Source organism: Anser cygnoides, chromosome Z (assembly GCF_040182565.1).
Source record: "Anser cygnoides isolate HZ-2024a breed goose chromosome Z, Taihu_goose_T2T_genome, whole genome shotgun sequence".
NCBI classification, from domain to species: Eukaryota; Metazoa; Chordata; class Aves; order Anseriformes; family Anatidae; genus Anser; species Anser cygnoides.
Window position 1 is genome coordinate 26,675,739 of NC_089912.1, and position 24,029 is coordinate 26,699,767.

Sequence of the window (24,029 nt, forward strand, 5' to 3'; positions counted from 1 at the left end):
TAAGATTGTTCAGAAAGAGATCAAGAAAAAATGTGGACATTCCAGCCTTTAATTTGCAATGATAAGGCGTTTGTTGGATGAAATGCTATCTGGTGATTTAAGAACTATATGTTATTCTGTAGATTCCAAAGTTTAGTGCTTCAGCAGTCTGGTAGCCTAAAAAATTCTGCTTCTTTTCAGCTTGAAAAACTCTCTGTAGAATATTTGCTGTGGAACCCTCATAACCGATGCTGTGGCTCATCTGGAGACCTGATTCCACATACTGAGAAATATCTTAGAAAAAGCACAACTAATATGTAACAAGGAGTAGGAATTGAAACAGTAGATAGGGAAAATTATGAATCTGTTTTTCATTAACCAGAGCAGGAATGCTTCCAGATAGCTATGCAGTATGAAACAAGTTTATTTACATTTGGCTTTTCTGTGTATTACGTTTGGTTTTATTTATTCTGAAATTATCAAGATATTGTTTTGCTTCTTTACTTATTAAACAATACTACTCCCTTGTTGCCCAGATTTTCATCTATTTAATACAGACTCCAAAGACTCTTTAGTTAATGTGTATTTGAGGTATCATTCTACTTACAATGAACTGTGTTGAAAAGTATCAACAAGACTTTAGCACAGAAAGAAATCAATCTAGTGATGGTAAATGGTCTCTGGTCTCACACGGATAGTCTCATTTGTTAAAAATATCAAGCCATACAAATAAAATGTCCTTTCCCTTCACAAAGAGCTTTATGTGGAATTCATGTGTAGGATATTTAGAATATTATTGTTTTCCAGGCTGCCACCTACATGAACAATTAAAAATAAAGGATGTTCTTTAATAGATTATAGCTAAAATAGTAGTTCACATACATTTTAGAATAAAATAAAAATATATCTGAGTATTTAATCAAAACTGAGGCTTGTTCTTTTTTGAGCTCCAGACAGAGGTTTATCAGCAGATCACAGTTCCCACTGCTCACATAGATACATAAAGCTTTCTAATGAATTGTTTCCATAATTTTGTTTTATAAAATTTTATTTCTTGTTCATTTCGGGCTGTTATGCAGTGCTTATACACAACCTATTGGTCATATTCTTTACTCCAAATGTACAGTCTGAGCGGCTAGTTAGATTTTCCTATCCAGGGTAATTTTTGAACCTCCTAAATAAATGGTAGCATTACACAAAACAAAACAAACAAAAAAAAAGTTTGAAACATCTGAGGCATCATTATAAAATAAAAATAGATTACTTAACAGAAAATCTGGTTCCAGCAAGTACAACATAAAGGCCAATCAGGTAGTTCTTTTATGAAATAACCACGAAGTTTTCTAACTCACCAGACCAATTTCTTGAATAATGCCAACCCCATAAAAATCCTCTCTGCAGCTTAATCCTTTGCCGTCTGATTTATAATCTGTTAATTTTCCTGACAAATAAGGGAAAATTTGTACTTCTTTTTCTTTCTTTTTGCTCATTTTCAAATCTGTGATGGGAAAGTGAGATGGAGTCTATTTTACTCTCAACAGGGCTGCTAATTGACCTTCAACTGCAGTTATCCTCAGTTTAATTTATTTAACCTCTACAAAGTTTAAGAACATGTCTAGCTTTATAAGGCTCTGTAGTTCAGAGAAAGACTTAACTGAGTAAGTTCAATTATAAGGAGTCTAGCTATTTGGCATTGAGCTTCTCCTGTGTTAACTTGACCCACTGCATGATTTACCTATCACTGAAATAAAATGGTTTGCTTCTTTACAAAACTTTAGAGCATATGATTATACTGGCCTCATGGGAGTCAGCCACAGGTGTCCTAGTTTCAGCTGGGATAGAGTTAATTTTCTTTCTAGTAGCTGGTATGGTGCTTGCTCTGTTTTGGATTTAGGATGAGAATAATGCTGCTAGCACACTGATGATTTAGTTGTTGCAGAGCAGTGCTTACACAGAGCAAAGGGATGTTCAGCTTCTGGTGCTGTCCTGCCAGTAAGGCAGGGGCAGTTTCTGGTGCTGCCCTGCCAGTGAGGCTGGGGGTGCACTGGGAGCTCGAAGGGGACAAAGCCGGGACAGCTGGCCCAGCATGACCAAAGGGATGTCCCGTACCACATGATATCACACTGAACCATAAAACTGGAGGGCAGTTGGCCGGGGGAGCTGCTATTGCTTAGGGACTGGCTGGGCATCAATCAGCAGGTGGTAAGTAATTGCATTGTGCATCACTTGCTTTGCATACTCTTTTAACATTATTAGTAGTAGTATTTTCCCTTCCTTTTCTGTTCTATTGAACATTGAACTGTCTTTATATCAACCCCTGATGTTTTTATCCTTTTTTTTTTATTATTTTTTATTTCTCTCCCTTATCCAACTGTTGTGGGTGAGGAGTGAGTGAATGGCTGTCATGTGCTTAGCTGCCTGATGGATTAAACCCCAATAACAGGTTACCAGTCATTATGATCAAAGGAAACATCATCACCATTTCTTGCAGTGGGATGCTAACTGGTGGGCTCTCCTTGCCTCCTTCTTTTCTTCCTTCATGTGGAAAGAACTAAGGTCAGAGAGCCTTATCCAGTCTTCCTAAGGGACCAGTCTGCCTAAACATGCACCTACTGGTATTTGAGATGCTCTAAGTTACCAAAACATCTGCATGGCATAGGCAGAGATGACAGAACACATTTCTGGAGCAGGATTGGAGCCAGATGGAAGGTACCCCTGACTTGAAGGTTACTATCAGCATCTGTGTAGCCAACTGACCCTCACCTACAGTCCCAGACAACGTGACCCCTTTGAGGATGTGGACAGACTTTTTTCTGTGTAAGGTTCCTGACCTTGGTTCCTGACCTTGGTTCCTGACCTCTGGTTTGGTTGCTTCAATCCCTGTTCAAGCCTATATCCTCACTGCTGTTTCAGACTTCAGCCCATTCAGCACTAATTCATGGTTCTCATTTCAATTTCTCTTTCACTGCTGTCCCTGCTCTACAGCATCATAGGTTACACTGTACAGCCGTGTCATAACTTTAAGGCCATGAACTAGATTCATGCCAGTGAATGCTAAAATTAGGACTTTTTTTTGGAGTGAAAGTCACACTCAGATCTGACAGTGAATTCTCCGGGCAGACGAGCACAAAGATATGTATTTTACTGCTAATTAGTACATTTTACACAGAATCACTATCTAATAATGTTTAAGAAATAATTTTCTTGTGACCATTAATTAATGTGTTCCATTAAAAAGATTACCACTTTTGTCTAGTTGCCTTCTAGACAAGAACTTTCCTTCAGTAAAGCACACTGCCAATACACACAATGAACAAATAAAATCTCCTTATGAAGTACTGAAATTCATTGAAATCATGATGATGTTAGAAGGAAAGATACAAATTTACAGAATTTACAGACAGATTTGGATATTAACTCATGTATAACGATTTACCTAATAAGTGTCACACAAAATGGAATAAAAGATAAACTTGGTAACACAGATGTGTCAAATTTCCCAAAACATCAGCATATGATAGTGTCACTCTTTCTTAGATTGTCTCATGACAGCAAAGGGAAAAGATATATCACCAAGTCAGGCAAAGTTATGAAGTGGATCATTTTTTCTTTGAACAATGTCTTCATTATACAGACAGAAATCTATTGATAAAAATTAGAAACAGGAGGTCAAAAGAAAACAAAAGAAGAGGAAAAACATTTAAAATATTTAAGCAAGAGGTTAGTTTCTTAGTGAGTTGTATCCAACTTAGTATGTTTTGCATTAGCTAGGCAATAAAAGATTTAGAGTAAGGGAGTGGTTGTCATGAATTGGAATATTCTGAGTCCATGACATCCAGGACTGTGACTGTTTTATGATAACCACATACACTAGAATAACCTTTTTTTTTTTGCCATTGCAGTGAAATAAGAAATCTTTATAGCAGGAGCCAAATATGCATTTTGTCTCTGCAAAATTTAAACTGGCAGTTCGGAATGTTTAACAGCAGTTCCAGCTGAGACTTGTGGTTCATTGTGGCTTAAACTGTCCACTCACTATGACAATGAGGCAACCAAGCCAAATTATGCTTCATTCTAAGTAGGGTGGTTTTTTTTTTAATCTGCTGTAATGAGCTGCTGTAGTGAACCCCAGACTGAAATTCATAAGCCACTTCACAAACTCAAAATAACAGTATTTCATTACTCTTTTGTGTATATATACATGTATGTGTATACATGCACAAGTATGATTGCTTACCAGATCAGTGAACATGTAAGAATGAGGGACTCATTCCTTCTTTTTTCATTAATATTTCTAAATACCTCATGTCCAAAGAACTAAAATGACACTGGAAGAATACAAATGTTTTTCTATCAAAACTACTAAATTCCCTAGTCATAAAAATGAAAACTGAATTTCAATTCCGTTAATAATAATAATAATAATAATAATAATAATAATAATTAATAATAGTATAATCTGTCTGCTTTAAGAGTGAACATTTCCAGAAGCTTACTTATTGCTAAACCAACATAATTAAAAATCTCAGCTTCTGAGCTCTAAAATCTTACTATCTGTAATTGTGGTAGGTTACAGCTTAACAGTTCTAAATTATTAGTTATGAAAAATCCTTTCTAATAGTACACAAAAGTCATCACTTTTAGGGGAAACAAATATAATTAGAAGGAGATCAGGAATCAAAGAGTATGAGATACAAGGGTTAGAGATATTGAGAGAGCATAAATAATTCAATGTTTGAAATCTTGATTTAATTTTTTTTTTCTGTGAGAGAGGCTTCATTAAATTTCCTATTAACTTATCCCTTAATCTCTAACATTTTGTAAGAGCCTATGATTTACTCACAAGATTTATAATAAAAGAGGATAAGTAAGGAATCCAAAACTCTCAAATATCCTAAAAGTCTATTTTTCAGAAGAAGAAAAATAAATGCTGCAAGTCTTTCTGAAAGTCTTTTTAGCCTTCCAGTCTCCCATGAGAGCATAGCACCCTTAAAAAAATAGTATCACAAAAATTAAAAAATAAAAACAAGTTAAAACAAATGTTCTTGTATTTCCTACTATTTTGCCTTTTACTGTTTCTGCAAGCTTAAGGATTTAAATAAAGAGATTGTGCAGTACTGAAGTATTCTTAACTAGAATAGCAGAAATCGGAATTTGGACACTAATAAATTTCCTTAACTGTGTCATTCACTGTGTCATTCTCAAGACCTTTAGTGTGTCTTTCTTTCCACAGAGACTGAGAATATAGCAAAGATTTTTTAAATTAGCATCATTTTTAGGGTTAAGTTTCCTTAATAAAACTGCTTCCTCAAATAAGTTTGGTTTTTTTTTGCCTTTTTTTTTTTTTGCTTTTCTTTTTTTCAGTGATATATTGTTATTTTCATTTGTATCTAAGGTCTAACTGAATAATTGTTGAGCATTTGGGAAGTGAGCCAGGGGATGTAAAATCAAAAATTAAAGGAAAAAAATGAGGAAAAAGGATTCAACATAATTTATGAAAAATATTGATACATTAACAGGAAAATATAAAATGTTTCAGAAATATCTTTGATATCAACTGTCAAGTTAGTAGAGAAAATTGCTTCTTTTCAACCCACATTATTGCTAACAAATTCACTATTTCTTAAGAGTTAGCTGCTGATTTGCATGTATTTTAAAATAGAGAAAGCTAGTAGTAATAATGGAAAGATGTCAATAGAGTTTGATGTCCTTTCCTAATACTTTTAATTGCTGTCAAGGTCATGTAGAGCTTTAAGTAAATACACTCAATATTTCAGGAAACAAGATAGAAAATATTCAGAGAAATCCCTTAGTAGCTAATCACTCTGGAGATAACTGATTGTTGAAAGCTTCTTTGTTTTGAAAGCTTTTTCTTCTACTTGGTATAGGAGAAAATCTGTTTTAAAATCTAGACATATTTAATCTATCTGTCAAACCTTTTCATACCAGTAATATTCAGAACAGGCATACCATCAGTCCAATATTACATTACTGTTTATATATGATGCCTACCAGCTCACTTAGGCACCACTCCTGTTTCTGTGTATGCATCATACTTTTGACATCTGGGATGACAGATATTCTTTTAAACAATGTAATTAGTGGTTAGAACTGGAAGAGCCTCCAATTCTCTGCAAAACGGTGCAGACCATTGCTAAGTACTGGGAATGTGCAAAAGGTTCCATGGAAATTAGCTTGCAAAGAAATAAAATTGGAAAAAAAAGAAAAAAGAAAAAAGAAAAAAGGAAAAAGAAAAAAAGAAAAAAGAAAAAAGAAAAAAGAAAAAAAGGAAAAAGAAAAAAGAAAAAAAAAAGAAAAAAGAAAAAAGAAAAAAAAAGAAAAAAAAAGATGAATCAAGACTACTTGCATAACATTTAACACGGGTAAGTGCTGGGACCTGCATTTTGGTCATAACAACCCCATATGGTGATATAGGCATGGGGAAGAGTGGCTGGAAAGTTACCCAGCAGACAAGGATGAGGGGCTGCTGGTAAAAAGCCAGCTGAACATGAGCCAGCAGTGTGCCCAGATGGCAAAGAAGGCCAAAGGCATCCTGTCCTCCATCAGAAATAGTGTGGCCGGCAGGACTAAGGGAAGTGATTGTCCCCTTGTACACAGCACTGGTAGGCTGCATCTTGAGTACTGTGTTTAGTTTTAGGTTTCTCACTACAAGAAGGATATTAAGTTGCTTGAGCATATGCAGAGAATAGCAATGAAGTTGGAGAATAAATTAGAAAACAAGTCTTATGAGGAGTAACTGAGGTAAATGGGTTGGTTTAGTCTGTAGAAGAGTATGTTGAAGGGAGACCTCATTGCTCACTACAGCTACCTGAAAGGAAGGTGCAGCAAAGAGGATGTCAGTCTCTTTTCTCAGGTGCCAGGAGTTAGGATGTGAGGAAATGGTTTCAAGTTGCACCAGGGGAGGTTTAGACTGGACATTAGGAAGATCTTCCCCATGGAGATGTTGGTTAAGCTTTGGAAGGGGCTGCCCAGGGAAGTGGTGGAATCTCCATCCCTGGAGATGTGTGGACACAGCATTAAGAGATGGGGTTTAGTCATGGGACTTGGTAGGTCAGGTTGATGGCTGGACTTGATGATGATGCTGAAGGTCTTTTCCAGCCTAGATGATTCAATGATTCTATGAAAAACCCTTTGTGGTCTGATTCTGAGAGAGAGGGTAGTTGACTAAGGAAATACTAGATTTCAGAGAGTAATATAGGAATGCTTATCAGAATTATAACAGGAAAAGAATTTGGAAGTACATCAAACTCACAGCAATAGTACCTAAAACCACAACAATTGTAAAAGAAGTCCACAAAGAGTACTTTCTTATTGTGTGAAGAGCATTACCACAAGTAAAGAAATTCATGTTGAAAGACATGCCCATACTTTCTCCTTTTTTCAACAGCATTAACCAGCTATGAATGAAATATGCAGTAGCACAGTGAAGGATTACACTTTACATTTTTTCCATATAATAATAGAGGCATCATGTGACATCATCATTACCACAAAGATAACACTGATATTTCCCATTTAATCATAACAGAAAAAAAATTAAATAATCTCAGTTGCTGTGATGTGGCAGTTGCTGGCAAATACTGAATTCTTGCTGATAAGCCATAGAATCATTATTGTAGGCATGAGAGTAAATGCACTAGAGGAAACAGGTAAAATATAATAGTTTGTATTTGCTTTCTCTCATAGAACATCTCCTGATCCATTATAGAAATAAAAGCTTCTCAGTCATGGGTTAGTCAGTGCTATTGCTGTCTTCTGAGATTTTGATTTTTTTTTCTTTACTTATTTTGTTCCTCCTTTTCATCTTTTATTCAGTGAGACAGAATTCCAGATGAAGCCTGTAAAAAGCTCATAGTGACAGATAATGTTAGAGGGAATTGCCTCTTCTGTTTAAGAAATCTGATTGTTTATCCCAAGACAAAATGGCCAGAGATTCATGCAGATAGAAAATGGACTGTAGGAGCTAGAACCATTAATTACTATAGAAACAAACTCTTTTATAACTGTGAAATGGTTCAGAATAGACATACTAAAGTGCAAAATGAAACTCCTTCTATAACTAGCCATATTCTCATGTAAGGTGATTCTTTTTCTTCCAAGTTCTGTTGAGAACTTTTTCTTTTTCCTGTTGTAGGAGAAAAGAAAGAGGAGTTATTAAATATGTCATATAGGTTGAAGAAAAATCCTACGTATGAGGTTTCAAGTATATTAATTATCATATATGTTGCAAGACAGTTTTCCTCTCTATTTTCTTCAAATGTTTCTCCAGTTCTCCTTTATTCATTTAGAAAAACTTTGTAATAATGCTAATGGAAATGGAAATTGTTTGTGATATATTGTCTTAAAAGTTAGTGTATCCTCTGCAATAAAACATATTGCAGCCTGTTCCTATTCAAGACAATAATTCAGTAGCTTTTTATAATGGTTTGGACTGTGTCTAACAGCTTTTTCATCCATCTTTTCAATAATACAATAAGTTGCAATGATTTGGTTTGTGGCAATACTTCACTAAAAATATGTGGTGGAAAGTGAACTAAGTGAACTTACAGCATTGTATTGAAACAGGAAAAGGGTGAATTGTACTTTTTTTTCCTTTATTAGTAACAATTTCCATCCAGGTTCACTGGCCACATTGAGATCCCTCTGCTGAAATTAGTCCTTGAAGGCTAAAGCCACAGCCCAGCCTGTCTATCTGTGTTAGCTACAAAAAAGGGCCAGAGCAAGAAATTTCCACTACGGGGCCAGCACACAGTAAAAGAATGCATCTGCTGTTGGCATTGCAAATCCTTCATCTTTTGATGTGTATTGCAAAGACAGCAAAATAGATGTGTCACTGTAGCACAGCTCTGCTAGTTTAGAGCAGAGAAGTCTTGTGGTACTTCTTTTTACATGGACAAGTATTCAGAAAGCCAATTCCTCTCTGAACTCTGGCTCCATACTCTGCTTGCAGGTGCATAGTGACACCTTGCTGATTCTTCTTCAAATTTTTTGACAGTTGCGCTAGCTAGAGAAAACTGGCATGTGCATTCTCCTGCTACTAGCAAGGAATTTCTCTTAAAGCTTTGGCCCATGAACTTAGGGGGGTTTACCTTTCTGTAAAGGTTTACTCAACCTAGTCCCATTTCTCTCTGAGGTTGTAGAAGAAGGAAGGCCTTAAACCTGTGCCTTAGACTGTCAGCCTAAAACTAAAAATGTGTTAAGATTTAAATACCAATAAATCATATTATATATAGTGTTCTTGTTTTCTTTCACAACATAGAGGTCAGGTTGCACTGTATCAATCTCAGTACAGGTAAGCATTTGTGCAGCATATCCTGTAAGTATATTTCTAGCACATCCTGTAAATATATCTATTGAAAAGGCTACGGGTGTTTACTTGGTGTCAGTAATTATGGACTTAAAGTTTACACAAATATTACAGGAAATACTGATGCAGACTCTAGTATGGTAGCAGTATTTTTATAGAGCTCCAATAGAAAGTAAGGACAAACACTCCTAAAATAAATTAAAACAAAAACAAAAATGAAGAAAGGTCACAGAGAAGACATCAAATAAATAAAGGTTACTTTAGGAAAATGAGTATGTTTTATTGTGGTATTTGCACATACAAGCAGAGTCAGAAAATACAGACAGGAGCTGTGAGCCAAATTTACCACATCTGGGAAGCTGTAATGAATTCTTCCAAGGTTTTACAACTGTATCACTCTGTAAAGAGCCCTCATGTAAGAAAAAATAAATATATAGAGATGGAAGAACTCATCCACCTCCACATGAATTCATCCTTAATAATCCAATGGAACTCATAAAACATAAACCACATCAATCCCCCTCAGTATATAACTAGTTATTAAATGCAAACCCCACTATATCATAAAACTCAAAAGAAACCAGGAAAATGACACTAGCACTGTACTGTGAATGTGAATGCTGTAACATATGGAGGACAAGTTTATAAAACAGCAAGACACACAGATCTGAAATTAACACTCTCCCAGCTCCTGTGGAGATTGCACTGGACTTCATAAAAAGGATACTATTTATATTCAGGAGGCTCTTACAAATCTTTGGGACAAACAGAATAAACAATATGTTCCTGCAGTGTACAAAAAGTTCCTGATTCCGGCGAAACAGAGTTTTTAATTCAGTGTAAAAAGTATGCCTTCCCTCTAGTTCCCTTCTCTTTGACAGTCACTTCTCCTAAATTTGGAGAAACTATCCCATGTTGAGAGGACAACTCCTTGGGGACATGTGTTCCAGAATGAGACAACTATGCCAATAATAATGTCCTCCTCTACCTTGACTTAATAGATGCATGAAAACAATAAGATTAATATGTTTATTTGTAGAGGTTTTTAATAAATCTTGGTTGGCAGATGTTGCTACTCCCTTGTAGTGAGGAATGGAAAGAACACTTTGTAACCATACAGCATATAATCTATAACATACATAATAATGTCACAACTCACATTCATGTACAGATTAAATGGCCAGTCAGCAAAAAAGAAGTAAAAATGAGAAACAGGAGAGCACATCCTGACTGATATTTTCTGGGTAATCTGCAATTTCACCTAAAATTTTGAATGATCTTTTATCACAGTTGGCAGAAAGCCTTGTTTTAATCTTGAGTTTACAGAGGGAAGCTCAGACAGTTTGGAGACTGCTTCCGGAGTCTGGACTAAACTGTCTGGAGTTGTTCTTTAACTGTTCTCATGCAACTTCTATTGCAGTTGGCAGAGACGTACCTACTTCATTTTCTAAACTGTGTGAACAGTTTCATAAAAGTATGTTTAACTTTCATGGCTGCGCAGGGTGCTGCTCACAGGTTTCACAAAAATGACAACTCTCACACTCAAACTCTTTATGAATTATAATGAAGCAACAACTTTCATATGTATTGCAGCTGCAGCAAATAACACTATTTGTACTAGAGCTCAATTATGTAGCTGTTAGACTGTGCACACTTTCTCTCAGCCTTATAATGAGAGTCAGCAGAGTGTTAATCCACACGATAAATTTTAGCTGCAGTTGGTTTCTTGTCCTGCTATGCTCCTGTTTCCCTCATTATTTTCCTGAGCTGCATGAGTGAACTGTTTGGAGCAACACCCAAACACTTTGAACACCAAGTGATAAAAACAGCTAACCGGAGGGGAACATTTTATTCTCACGTTTGCAGAGTGGGATGGCGAACCTGCCTTGACCCTAGAAGCTCGGGTACATGAATTGCAAAGAAAGACAGCAAACAAAACAGGCTCTTCTAGGAAAATTACTCCTCATTTCTTTTGAGCAGTCCCCCAGAGGGAGTAGAAGGGTTGATGGTACTCCTGACCCTAATGAAGGGTATTTCTTCACATTTACAAGAATCAAGTTAAGAAATAAGGTTGCTATCCCAACCAGGACTAGAGGGACCCTGTCTCTGACCAAGCAGAACAAAAGGACAACTGGATTTACTGAACTGCATGCATCTGATATTCTGGCACATTAGAAATACAGAAATACTAGTGGACTAGTGCACTGTGTACCCTAATGCCACCAGGTTACCAACAGGCAGAACCCATCTGTATTTCTGGAGTGTCAGGGGGATCCCAACAGCTAACTGTATGGGAGGTCAAAGTGAGCCTAACTGGGAAGGAGTGGCAAAAGCAGCACATGGTGACTGTCCCAGAGGCTCCGTGCATCCCTGGCATAGACTGCCTCAGGAGAGGGTACTTCAAGGACCCAAAAGGGTACCAGTGGGCTTTTGGCACAGCTGCCTTGGAAACAGAAAAGATCAATCAGCTGTCTATCTTGCCCGGCCTCTCAGAAGACCCTTCTTTTGTGGAACTGCTGAGTGTTGAAGAACAGGTGTCAATCGCTACCACAACAGTGCACTGATGACAATATTGCATGAACTGAGATTCCCCGATTCCCAACCATGAGCTGGTTCATCAACCAGAGAGCCAAGGAGTGATCAGCAAGACTCGCTCACCCTTTAGTAGTACCTTATGGCCAGTATGAAAGTCTAACAGAGAGTAAAGACTAAGACTAAGAGTGGCTCTTTATCTTTTTTTTCACAAATGTTCCCAGATTAAAATAAAAATAAAATAAAATAAAATATAAAATAAAATAAAATAAAATACAATAAAATAAAATAAAATAAAATAAAATAAAATAAAATAAAATAAAATAAAATAAAATAAAATAAAATAAAATAAAATAAAAAAATAAATAAAAAATAATAAATTTTATTTCATGCAAAACTGAATATTTTCTTCGGCTAAAATTTTTCTGCAAATTAAATTGGCTTCATCTAAATTTTTTTTATTTCTTCAGCCAGTGGGAAAGTCAATGATTCATATAGGATCTTGCTAGTTAGTCTGAAGAAGACTGAATATCACCCACTCACCAAAAATATGAATGGCATGTTTTTAATCTTTTAAATTGTTGCTAATGTTCTGGCTCTTTTTAAAATAAAAGCCAGCTTCCTTGATTCTCCAGTGTTAAAAAATTCTATATACTTTGCCACATTTTTTTCTAGTAATGCAAACTAAAGAAAATTACTTGAGGAAAATCTGTACAGGACTGTTATCTCTCAAATGTATTCACTGGTATATTTCTGCAACTTTCTGGTACAACTAATGTTGTACTGGAGACTTGAGATTAATCCACAATGATCTGTTAACAGAATTGCACTGTCTGTTATCAAGTCAGTCTAAAGCTGAGGTGATCTGTGAAGATGTCAATTTGAAAATTTAAAATGAAGAGGAAGGAAATTCCAAAAACTATGTAAGTACAAGGAGAAAAAATATTTCCCCTTTTCCTTCTCTATAGACAGAGGGCCAGTAAGAGGACTGGGTAAGGAACACAACTGTATTGCCAGCTACATGTGGAAGTCTCACTACTCTGCCTTAAAATTCCAATTTGCCAACCAGAACTGGTTCATGGTGAGCTAGCAGGAGTTGGTGATCATTTGATACTGGTACAGTCTGGTTGTTTCGGAGTTGCAATACCTCTCTGAGACACTCTTGGAGAGGAACAATTAAGGACCATTACTTTCTCAGACCTGTGCCTACACTCACTTAGAATAGCCCCAGATATCTCCAGAACAAAGATAGCTGGTCTTAATACAGCTTCATACTCTTATCTGCTAGTACATGTTTAATCAAGCATGGTCAAAATACCATTCAAAAGCAGTCCCTTTCATTAACATGGGCTCTTTATGAGCCAACATATTTTCTTCCTGATCCAATGCCAATAACAAGACAACCTAGCAGAATCCGGCCCTAGATAAGACCTTGAAATCCACATACATTTTCAGTCTTCCCTTGCACAAGGAAAGAATCACCTGCAGATTATACATGCTGATTAACAGTGGTTGACATTGTTAGCTACTTGAGTAAATGAAGGTGATCTTTACGGAGACAGTCATCCATGTGGCATATATGCAGGAAAAGACTTTAATATTTACTGGATTGCTATAACAATCATAAGCAAGGACATCTCACTTGCTCCAGATCATTTGTATTTGGTAACAGAATCAAGGACAAATGATGAAGTCCTGGATCCTTCAGCAAAGGGAAATGTAACAAATGACCCAGAGCAACTGATGTTAAAAATCAAGCAACTGTTTCACTCTTAATGAGTCTTATTCCCCTGACGTAAGCTCTCAACTCTACCACCTTCAAAGTTATGTATATATATAAAATACAGTTGCTAGTGTTTAACCATGTATTTAGGAATTATGTGTGTTATATCAATGAAACTTGCTTCTTTACTCAGTTCATCTGGAAGAGCTCTTTAGTAAAGAAAAGCTTCATCTGTATGTATATGACAATACATATAGGAGTTCCCCACACTCTACAGTATCAACTTCTACTGTCTTGCATGTTTGTTTCTGTCTTCATATTTCTCATAGCCAGGAAGACATCACAGGATTCATTTTACTTGAGGTGAGGTATATTTCCTACATCAGTTTGGTTCAGTTTACTTGATTATAGTTCAGCCAACTGTCCTAAAATGTCTCTAGGATGTATTTTGAGTTTTGTTACTTTTCATCCTGCTCTATTTGTCTCTTCCTTCATATCCAACTTTTCTGCCTGGAGCTAATCTGCAAACTAAAGCTAGAGTCTATCTAACAGCAAGAGGAAGGGAACATTATAGAAATGGTGCCTGAGGCTAAAACCTGAGCTAGCAAGACAAAATAGATGCCTAGAGAAATAACATCTAGAAAGATATATTGGTACAGCTATCCTCCACATCACAATGTCTCATTTTTAGGTAGCTGGCTCTTGCTTTGAAATTTATGCCAAGGTTTTAAAGATAAGAGAGAGGGGTATCTCAAAAGGACATCGCTGAGAAGTGAGATGCTTGAATTACATTGTTTTAAAGATCTTCATCCAGAACCTTTAGAAGGAAAGATCACAGCCTATATTCTTTCACTGAATTTGGGTTCTTGCCTTGTACTTTTAAGTGAATTTCTTTTTACTTTGCTTCTTTCAAACAACATTGGTAAAAAAAAGTGTTATGCCCACCTTTACGGAACCCATCCTGGTTGAGGATGAATGTGAGACAAATTTTGTAGGATGTTGTACATGGCTTTTTTTTTTTTTTTAATCAAACAGGTGTAAGTTGGGTGCTGGGAGGGCCAGCAATGAAAATATTTTGACATTGGAAAGAGCTAATTGTTCTAGTACTTTGCTGCAGAAACCTGACTGGTTTTAAGTTCTACCAGCGAATTTTAGGATCATTCCCAAAATGTTTTGTAGACCTAGACTAAGTGCTTTTGCTCAAATTCATGTTGGAATTTATACTCTGAATTGATAATAAAAGTGTAAAGCTATTAGTATAAATGCTTTCATTTTCCCTGTTTAAAGATAAAAGGTCTGATTACTCATTTACAAGCTCATAGTTGAGCTCAAAATCCTGGAATGGAAGAAGCCCTACATACAGACTAAACAAGTATGTCCTTCAGATGGACTAAACAGATTTATCCTATTCACCTACAAGTTCTTTCATGAAATGATCCTGAAAAAAAAAACATGCAGATTTATTTTTTTATTACCGCTACTTCATCCACTATCAGTGTCTGCTTCTGACCAGCCATGTTTTATTACAAGAATGCTGAAAGAAGAAAGAGGGGATCAGGGGACCATTTCTGTCTGTGTCACTTCTGCAACAGAAGAATACAAGGGCAGTCCTAGAGTCCTGCCTAGCCAAGGGATGATTTATAGTTCATAGACATTTTGTGAGGAGCCATGGCACCCCTCATATTTCATGTCAACTGAAAGAGAGGTGGGTAGCCTACCTGACACCTTGTGGAAAGGTAATGCAAGACTCCTCACACTTCTTTCTTCGTTTGCTATAAAATTCTGCTCTCCTCTGTGCTCACCTATGGGCTCTTGTGCACATATAATGTTTCCTTCCCTGCACATTGGAATGGAAAGCGATCATACAGCAGGAGAAATTGGTATGGTCATACTTAAGGCCAGGAATCAGGACCTTGTCTGATTTTCGCTGTTTATTGAAGAGTGGCAGCTGTAATAAGAAAGGTAAATATAGGATGTGTAAATTTCAGGAAGACAGCTTTTAGGGATGCATTTCAGTGAGTATCTGTGTCATCTTGTATGACCAGAGACTTTCTAGCCAAGATCTGAAGGCAGCAGTATATATAATACGTTATCAGGACTAGATCTTTAGTGTTCTCTTCATCACCAAGCATCTTCTAAGAAGCTACATAAATTCGAAAGTGAACACTTTTCAAAATAGCCTATTAATAATTTCAGCATTTATATATCCATAGAGTAGTTTAAACTTTTATGTCATCCTGTATATTATTAAAATTTATTTGAAATTTTCTGCCATTTGAAAAATCTGAGGTTTAGGTGATTATGGCACAAGAAGACTTAAAGTGTCTTAAAACCACACACTACTGAAAGGATTTGGGGCAATGTAAGCGCTTATGTCAGTGCTTAACAGTTTAAGTGTTTACGCTATCTTGAATGTTTAAAGTGGTCTGAAAGTTCATACTACATCATCTAGGATGGTTTGAACAGTCGATTTTTTGTAAGAATACTGTTTGGGGAACTTTAATTTGTAAATTACCTAAAAATTTTCTCTTATAATTCAAACATCAATAACAACATAAATTGTCACAGGAATTTAAAATAAAAGATTTTTTAAATTTCTAGCACATGAATAAAGAATTCTTTGTTTTGTTTTGTTTTTATTATTATTAAAAGAGTAAAGCATTTAAAAATCATGTATATCCAGTCTTCTGAGAAGTGTCAGCACGATGCACTGTCACATGTCAATTTTGATCACTGTTACCATCAAAAAATTAAATATCCTGCAGAAGAAGTAGTCTGATAACATTGGCTAATGTTATTCATAGATGATACAGATATGAAAAATACAATAATTATACTTTTGCCTGTATATGGCTTGGATGTTCAACATGATTTCACTTCTTTCTGCCGCACATGTGCAAAGATTGTTGTAAAAGTTGAACTATTTCCTACGTAACTTTTACTGGACAAGCAAAAACATCAAACAAAACCATAAAAACTTGACACTATTTGTCAGCCTTATTGGTCACGTCATGATGGTATATAAAAATAAAACGGATGGAGAGAGCATAGCTTTCTCTCAGATGTGCTATTGCACGTATGTGGTAGGAATAAGACACTCTGGCAAATTGTAAAAGAGCACAGCAAGCTTACGGCTTTTCAGCAATTATCTGAAATCAACCAAGAATATTGGGGGATTAATTGATTAAAATTTTCTATTGCAAATATAGGTTATTTCAGTCCCATATCTACATCTAAAGTGCCGAGGCTATCTCCTTTACGTTTGCATACACATAAATTTTGTGTTACCAGTATCTAGAAGTATGAATAATATCCTGAGAGTAGGTCAGAACTTCTCTGAAAACTGTGCCCCCCCACAATCTCCTTAGTTCTGGAATGCAAAGTACTAAGCCACACTAGGAAAACCAGTATCACTGAAGATCCCATCGCAAAAAGGAATCTGATGCTGCTCCTATACAGCTCTCCTCCACTAAGCTCTTCTCACCACCTCCCTCCAGTTGCCAGCTGCCTGTAGCAGTATTTTTAGCAATATTTTTGTATACACACATTAGGCAAGATTGTCTTATTATGGTTTATTTTTTATTTATGTTAATGAAGTAAAATCACTAGTGAAGAACAGAATATTTTCTATTCTGATGGCTAAACATCTGTGAAACTCTTTGTCAGTATCCTGAACAAGCCTCAAAGTCTTACTGGGAAAAGTAGATTCATACATACAGAGAAGTACCTGATCAGATTAAAAATTCTGTTCCTATTAAAATCATATGGCATATACTCTGAGCAGACTTAATTGGTATTGCTGTGGGAAATGAAGTATCAGTGTAATACTCCACAATTAGTTGTGAGAATACGTTCAGCCTCCTTTATACGTTTAGCTCTGTGAATAGCTTCAGCAAGTTAAACCTTAAAAGCCATTCAGATGGGATTCAGGCATTATTCTTTAATTATTATTAAAACTGAAGTCTATAGTGGAAGAAAAAAAAAAAGAAAAAGAAAAAAAGAAAAAGCAATGCTGAGCTAATCACACTCATTCTAGTCTCACAGGGAGACTTCATTTGTGAGTTTCCCAAAAAGGATGACATAGCTGTCATGGGTTCATGATTCCCACAATGCATTTCTTTTTCTCTTCATTAATCTGTCACTAATTCAATCTGAGAAGGCTGTGTCATAATCATATCTTACACTTCTCCCCATTACTGTGGAACAAATTACAACATTTTTCATTTCAGAAAGGCTTCACTGTTTCTGCTGTCAATATCAAGTTCACAAGGTAGAGCTTTCAGTCCCTCCAGCCTCTAGCCCTAACTTAAAGCCATTGTTCAAAAACATTGAAAAAAATTACCAAGCAAAAAAAAAAAAAACATATATCAACCCCATCACACATATTAAGAGGATGTAAATTTTTCTTTAAAATGAAGACATTCATAATGAAAATTAAAATTTGAAAATACACACGATATAAGCAAATAAAATACTCATTACTAGCTTGATGTGGAACTACTATTGTTAAGATTAAAATAAAGTCATTTTGAGACTGGATTGCTCAAAAGTTTAATAATACCAGAAGATTTAGCACACAGTAATATTTTCATGTTCTACTGAATATGAAATAGGAATATGAAAACAATGGTCTACATTTTTATGACTTGATGGCTGTTTCCATATATTTGGTGGTCTCAGTACTCTTTTCAGGAGATGCTAATACTCAAAACATAACCACATATGACACTGTCTGCCAAAGGGTCAAATCTCGAATATATAAACAATCAAATTAACTTCTCGGTCCTAAGAGTTGCAAATTTTGGCATGTGTTGTCAACTGGAAGTTTGCAGAATCACTCTCTAAATTGAGGATTTTGGTACTGAAAATAGACTTGAATTCTCCCAGACCACTACACTAAACCTGAAATACTACCTGAAATGTGATAGTAACTTTACCATGGAGAATAAATTGTACATCATCTATAAAATAATGACGTTAACATTGTAAATATATTCTCCACACACTGAGTAGGATTTGATTCCATCCGCTTATTTCTGATATCTGATCTCTGATCTTCAAATTCATTTTGCAATTATGATGATCAAATCTGCCTATCTTAGGCATATAGTCTCAAGTACCAAAATATTTAGGATGTTAATGATGGCAGAAATTTTAACTGCTTCTCAAACTACAGTTTCTTTTCTGATTTGTTTGATTGGCTAGAACTATTTTGAATAATCTTGAGGTATGTCTATGTTATGTCTACAGGAATTCAGCGAAATAGGAGCTGAACAGTAGATTGAAGCAGCTGGTACTTGGCCCCCACATTTATATTATTTGCAGTTCAGGACCTTTTCTTCAGACAGCATTTAGTCCGGTCCCCTGGTATAACACACCATATAAGTGTAGCAATATTGTCCAAGAAAACAGTCATTGGTCCAAACCCTCAAATTCCAGTGAAAAGTTGGAACACATCTGGTGCACACCTGGAGTAGAGTTAGCAATTATTTTTTTATTTTTTTTTTTTAATAAAGCTACTTAATATGCACCAAAATTCTGTGAACTTAACCAACCCTGGGTAACTGGAAATGATTGGTTCACTTCAAACTACACCTAATGCTCCAAAGGAAAGTGTTAACATTGAGGGAACCAACATTGATTCCCTCCATGTTCCCAAAGTGGATATGGATAGATCTAAGTGATGTGATAAATGCAGGCAGAAAACTACCAGAAGCACAAGCAATGTAGCTTCATGAATTCTGAAGCTGTAGTGCACAAGTTTTCACCACCTGCTTTAAACAGTGAGCTATCACAAGAAAAATTCAGTACATCTGTTCACTATTAGATTGGGTAGCTGCTTTATCCCTAAACAGTTCCTCACAGTGTATACAGCCAATCATTAATGTAATACTTTCCTTTTGAACAGGACGTGGATGTTCTAAAGAGCTGTGTTTTTTATATTACTCCAAAATCTCTCACTGTAACAATGTCTCTAGGGTAAATGTCTCCTTTCCTGTGTTGACTTTGTTTTCAGTGTGTAAATCTACAGAGGAAGCTGTACCTTCAGCATGGTTTTAAAAAATCATACACAAGGAAAATGTGCCTTTTATTTGACACTGCAGCCAGGTGAAGGTTCATTTTTGAAAATGAAACCCTAGAGCTGTAATTCACAATTTGTAGGTTATGCTGTCCAGAATGGTTTGAATGGTTTTGCTCTGCAAGACGATGAAGCAAACATGGAATATTCTTATTCAAAACAACTTCAAGACTTGATACAATTTGTACTTTAGTGAAGCTTTTATGATAAAAAATAAATACTTTTTTATGCTATCAGATATGCTCATTGCATTTGCTTATTTTAATTTCAAAATTGAAGTCAGCCCTTCCACAGCATAATACTAGTGAAGTCCTGTATATGCACTGCATCAATAGATATTTTTCAATAAACACAGTTTCATCACTGTCTCTGCAATTTCATGGTAGTCTGATCTGTAAGTTTTGATAGGTAGCCCTGATGGATCATATTTTGCATTATTCTGCTTTATCTATTAATACAAATGATAAGTGACTACATATCTCTTAGACTTCTTGACATGTTCATAGCAGTTTTTTTAATGTTTTATTAATGACAGAAATATTGGTATATAAATTATAAGCACTGAGTGATAATAAAGTTCCATGTATGCATTCACATCATTCCCTACACCCACTGCCACAACATGCAAGTAGAGATGCTATGTGAAACATCCAGCACAAACAGCTGATAGAATAGGATTTCTCTGGGCACTGATTTCTTTAAGAATTATGGGCTACTGATGGCACAAAGCAATTCTAGATCTTCACCTGTTCACCGTCTTTGGAGCTCTAACCCAGACAGGGAACAGGTTCTGCACAGGAACCATGAGGAATCCTGTTTCCTTACCTGACACTCTCTCAGGGAAGCAACTGGAGTGAATTTTCCTCCCTCCTCGCCCTTCCTGTTGTGTAAATGATCAACAAATGCATCATTCAAAGAGGTGCAAAAATTCCTCTCTGCATTTAAGATCACTCTTCTGTATCACTAATATATGTCAATATATGATAATCTTTTTGTCTTCGTTTGACCTCCCCACAAATAAGAAATAAAAATAAAAATCTTTCCAATACTTTTCCCTCTCTTCTTGTTTTGAAAATATATTTCTTCTCTTTTTCTGTTGTTTATTGTACTGCAACTATCCTGTTATTGACAGCTTTTATTATTGATGTAATAGAAGAAACTGTGGAAACACATAAATAGAAGACTTGTTGGATTTCTTTTAACTAAGCAAGTTTCTAGGGAAGTGATTGTCCCGCTCTACTCTGCGCTGGTGCGGCCTCACCTCGAGTACTGTGTGCAGTTCTGGGCACCACAGTACAAAAAGGACATTAAACTGTTGGAGAGTGTCCAGAGGAGGGCGACGAAGATGGTGAAAGGCCTAGAAGGGAAGACAGGAGGAGCGGCTGAGGTCACTGGGCCCGTTCAGCCCGGAGAAGAGGAGGCTGAGGGGGGACCTCATCGCAGTCTGCAACTTCCTCGCAAGGGGGAGTGAAGAGGCAGGTGACCTACTTTCCGTTATCACCAGTGATAGGACCCGCGGGAACGGTGTTAAGCTGAGGCAGGGAAGGTTTAGGCTGGACATCAGGAAGAGGTTCTTCACCGAGAGGGTGGTCGCACACTGGAACAGGCTCTCCAGTGAAGTAGTCATTGCACCAGGTCTGTCTGAATTTAAGAAGCATTTGGATTGTGCACTTAGTCACATGGTCTAAACTTTTGGGTAGATCTGTGCAGTGCCAGGAGTTGGACTGGATGATCCTTATGGGTCCCTTCCAACTCGGGATATTCTATGATTCTATTTTATTGATCACTGGATTCAATAAAATAAGCCCCATAATTCCGGTCTTCATGAAGGACCACTATCCTGCAAGCTTGTATATAACTATGTATGTACCCCATCCATTGAAATTAATGTGTGCTTAAATTTAAATCTTGACATAGCACACATCAGTGTTTTCAAGATCAAGTCCACCGTTTTCCATTCTTTTCCTCACAAAATCACTTCTACAATTTCTGATGAATCAGAGCTGCATGACAGTCTTCCATAGAATGCTGACTACCATAAACTTTTGGCCACTCCAAATGACATTGGACTGAGTGGTCCTTCATAATGTCAGAGGATAAAAGTATGAGAACCTGTGAACTGTCTAAGGACAAGATTAGGAATAGTAAACACCTAATTGTTTTTCTACTTGAAATGCAATAAGGAGGAAAAATGTTTCTCTACTGCTAAAATAAAATTATACATATTAAAAAAAAAAAAACCTTCTTGCAACTAAAAAGCTGTTTCTAACCCATTATTGAAATAGTTAGTTTAATGATAGGATTCTTTTTTTTTTTTTTCTCTTCTTCCGTATGCCATTTTAAAAGTCTATGTTTCACACCAGAGGTCTAACAGATCTCTTTGTACCATACACAGTCTGTCATTCCAGTTATCTTTAAAAAACAGAAAAGGAATAGGGAATATTAATATATTGGTCTAAAGAATAATAATAATATTTTTTTTAAAGTGTTTAAAACAAGGTCTAGGCAATTCTTTTTTTTTTTTTTTTTTTCCCCAAAACCTGAAATATGCTGTAGAAATTATAATGGACATTGCAATATATATATATATATATATATATTCCTCATTGTTTCTATTTTTATTACTATTTACAAAATTTCATAAAGCAGTCCAATACAAAGTAATGAGAAAATGACAGTTATTAACCACAATTACTTGCATTTTACACAACTTTAACATTGTTGGACAAGTTCTTTTTATACTCTAGCTACCATTTACAGGTAATCAACATTCTTGTGGAAAACTAGAGTAAAAAGTGCCTCAGGAATTAAAGCTAAATATATAGAGCACTGTGCTTGTAAGGATTGCACTTCTCTGGGCAATTTTCTATACACTGAACTGCGAAGACAAAGGTAGTTTCCAATAATTTACTATTGTAATTGCACTTCCAGATATTTTTTATTTTTTTTTTTAGAGTGCATACTATGGCTAAATGCCCAAAATGCAATGGATAATAGGCAGCAAATTAATTAGTTATCTGGCTTTTCAATCACAAGGGAAGTCCTGTTCTTCATGCTATATTTTCTGACATACTAACCTTGCATTTGTAGTAACTATCGCTTTGAGCCATGTTACTGCAAGTGTCAGGAGAGGCGCACAAGACAACAGTTTGATAGGTCATCATGATGTCTTCCTTCTTCTATTACATAACAATCTGTTCCTTAAGGGGAAAACCTGGGGACAGAAATAACAGGGGTAACCTTACTGTGATTTTCCCAGCAGCAAATTTATAAAAAATTCAGACTCTTCTTCCTCAAACAAATCAACCCATGAGTCAGATGCATTTTGTAGCAGTACATAAATAAGATTGACACATGCACACACCACAGTCAAATATGGAAGAGTTTTAAATCTTTCTCTGGCAGATTTCAATGAAGGTGTCTGATATTTCAGTCATGGATATTTACTAATGCTTATACTTACAGTTTTAATAACATAAAAAGCTATTCTGTCTTGTTTGTGAGCCCTCATTTCTCCCAACTGTTCCAATTCTTCAACCAGTATGTTTCATCGTTAGTCAGTATTAAAAAAAAAAAAAAAAAAAAAAGTAAGTTCTGAATGGAGAAAGGGAAAAAGACAGAAAGACTGCCAACAATGTCTGAAAATTATTTTGGGAGATTTATTAAAAATATATTTTTCTTCTTTTTTCCTCTTTTTTTTTTATTTGAAGGAGGATAAGAATAAGGAGGAGGAAGAGGTTAATTAATTCATATTTTCATGTATTTTGTATTTATTCCCATCTGAAAAGCTTTCCTGTGATTACCTTAGAAGGATATAGCCATGTGATAATTAAAGGATGACTACAAGAGGGAAATAGAATCAGAGAATGAACACTGGTGGCAATAACACTCCCTTTAATACTAAGGTAGAGACCCTTAGGACATGAGCACAAAAACTCATTGAAATTTTCAAATGTGTAGTATTTTGACTGCGTTCCCCATTAAAATTTTCAACTTCAACATAAGAAAGTGATTTTTCATTATTATTTTTCAAAGTATGGTACCTGAAGTAAGACAAACTTCTATCAAAATAACTGTCAGGCCAAGGCAACTCTAGCAATAATCGTCTTTAATAGAACATGGTTAGAGTTTTTCATGTACACTAGATTTTTCCTCAGGAAAAACAAATTGCAGTGCTTCAACTTTTATTCCCATTTGCTGTAAAATTAATTTTCGGATACATTGACATGTACACATCTAATACATTTTCATTTCTCAGAGTATACCTGTGGAAAGTGTCCACTTTTAGAGCTTGGCAGAGGGTTTATTCAGGCCTAAATAAGGTAAGCCTTAGGAAATGAAGTTCACATTTTGAACACTCACTTGGCCTGTCTGGGATGTCAGGTTGT

The 24,029-nt window shown here is 35.8% G+C and overlaps 1 long non-coding RNA gene across 2 annotated transcripts; it reads right to left on the reverse strand.

The window, feature by feature from the left end:
* Positions 1-6,941: 6,941 nt before the first annotated feature.
* On the reverse strand, positions 6,942-23,345 carry LOC136788980 (uncharacterized). 2 transcript variants are annotated; one of them, XR_010827660.1, is made up of 5 exons: positions 23,105-23,345; positions 22,719-22,855; positions 20,467-20,521; positions 15,281-15,510; positions 6,942-8,125 (listed from the first exon to the last, which is right to left on the reverse strand). It is a non-coding gene; the product is annotated as an uncharacterized lncRNA (long non-coding RNA). The 2 variants fall into 2 exon arrangements; XR_010827659.1 differs by having other exon boundaries at positions 22,719-23,345.
* Between the last annotated feature and the right edge of the window lie 684 nt (positions 23,346-24,029).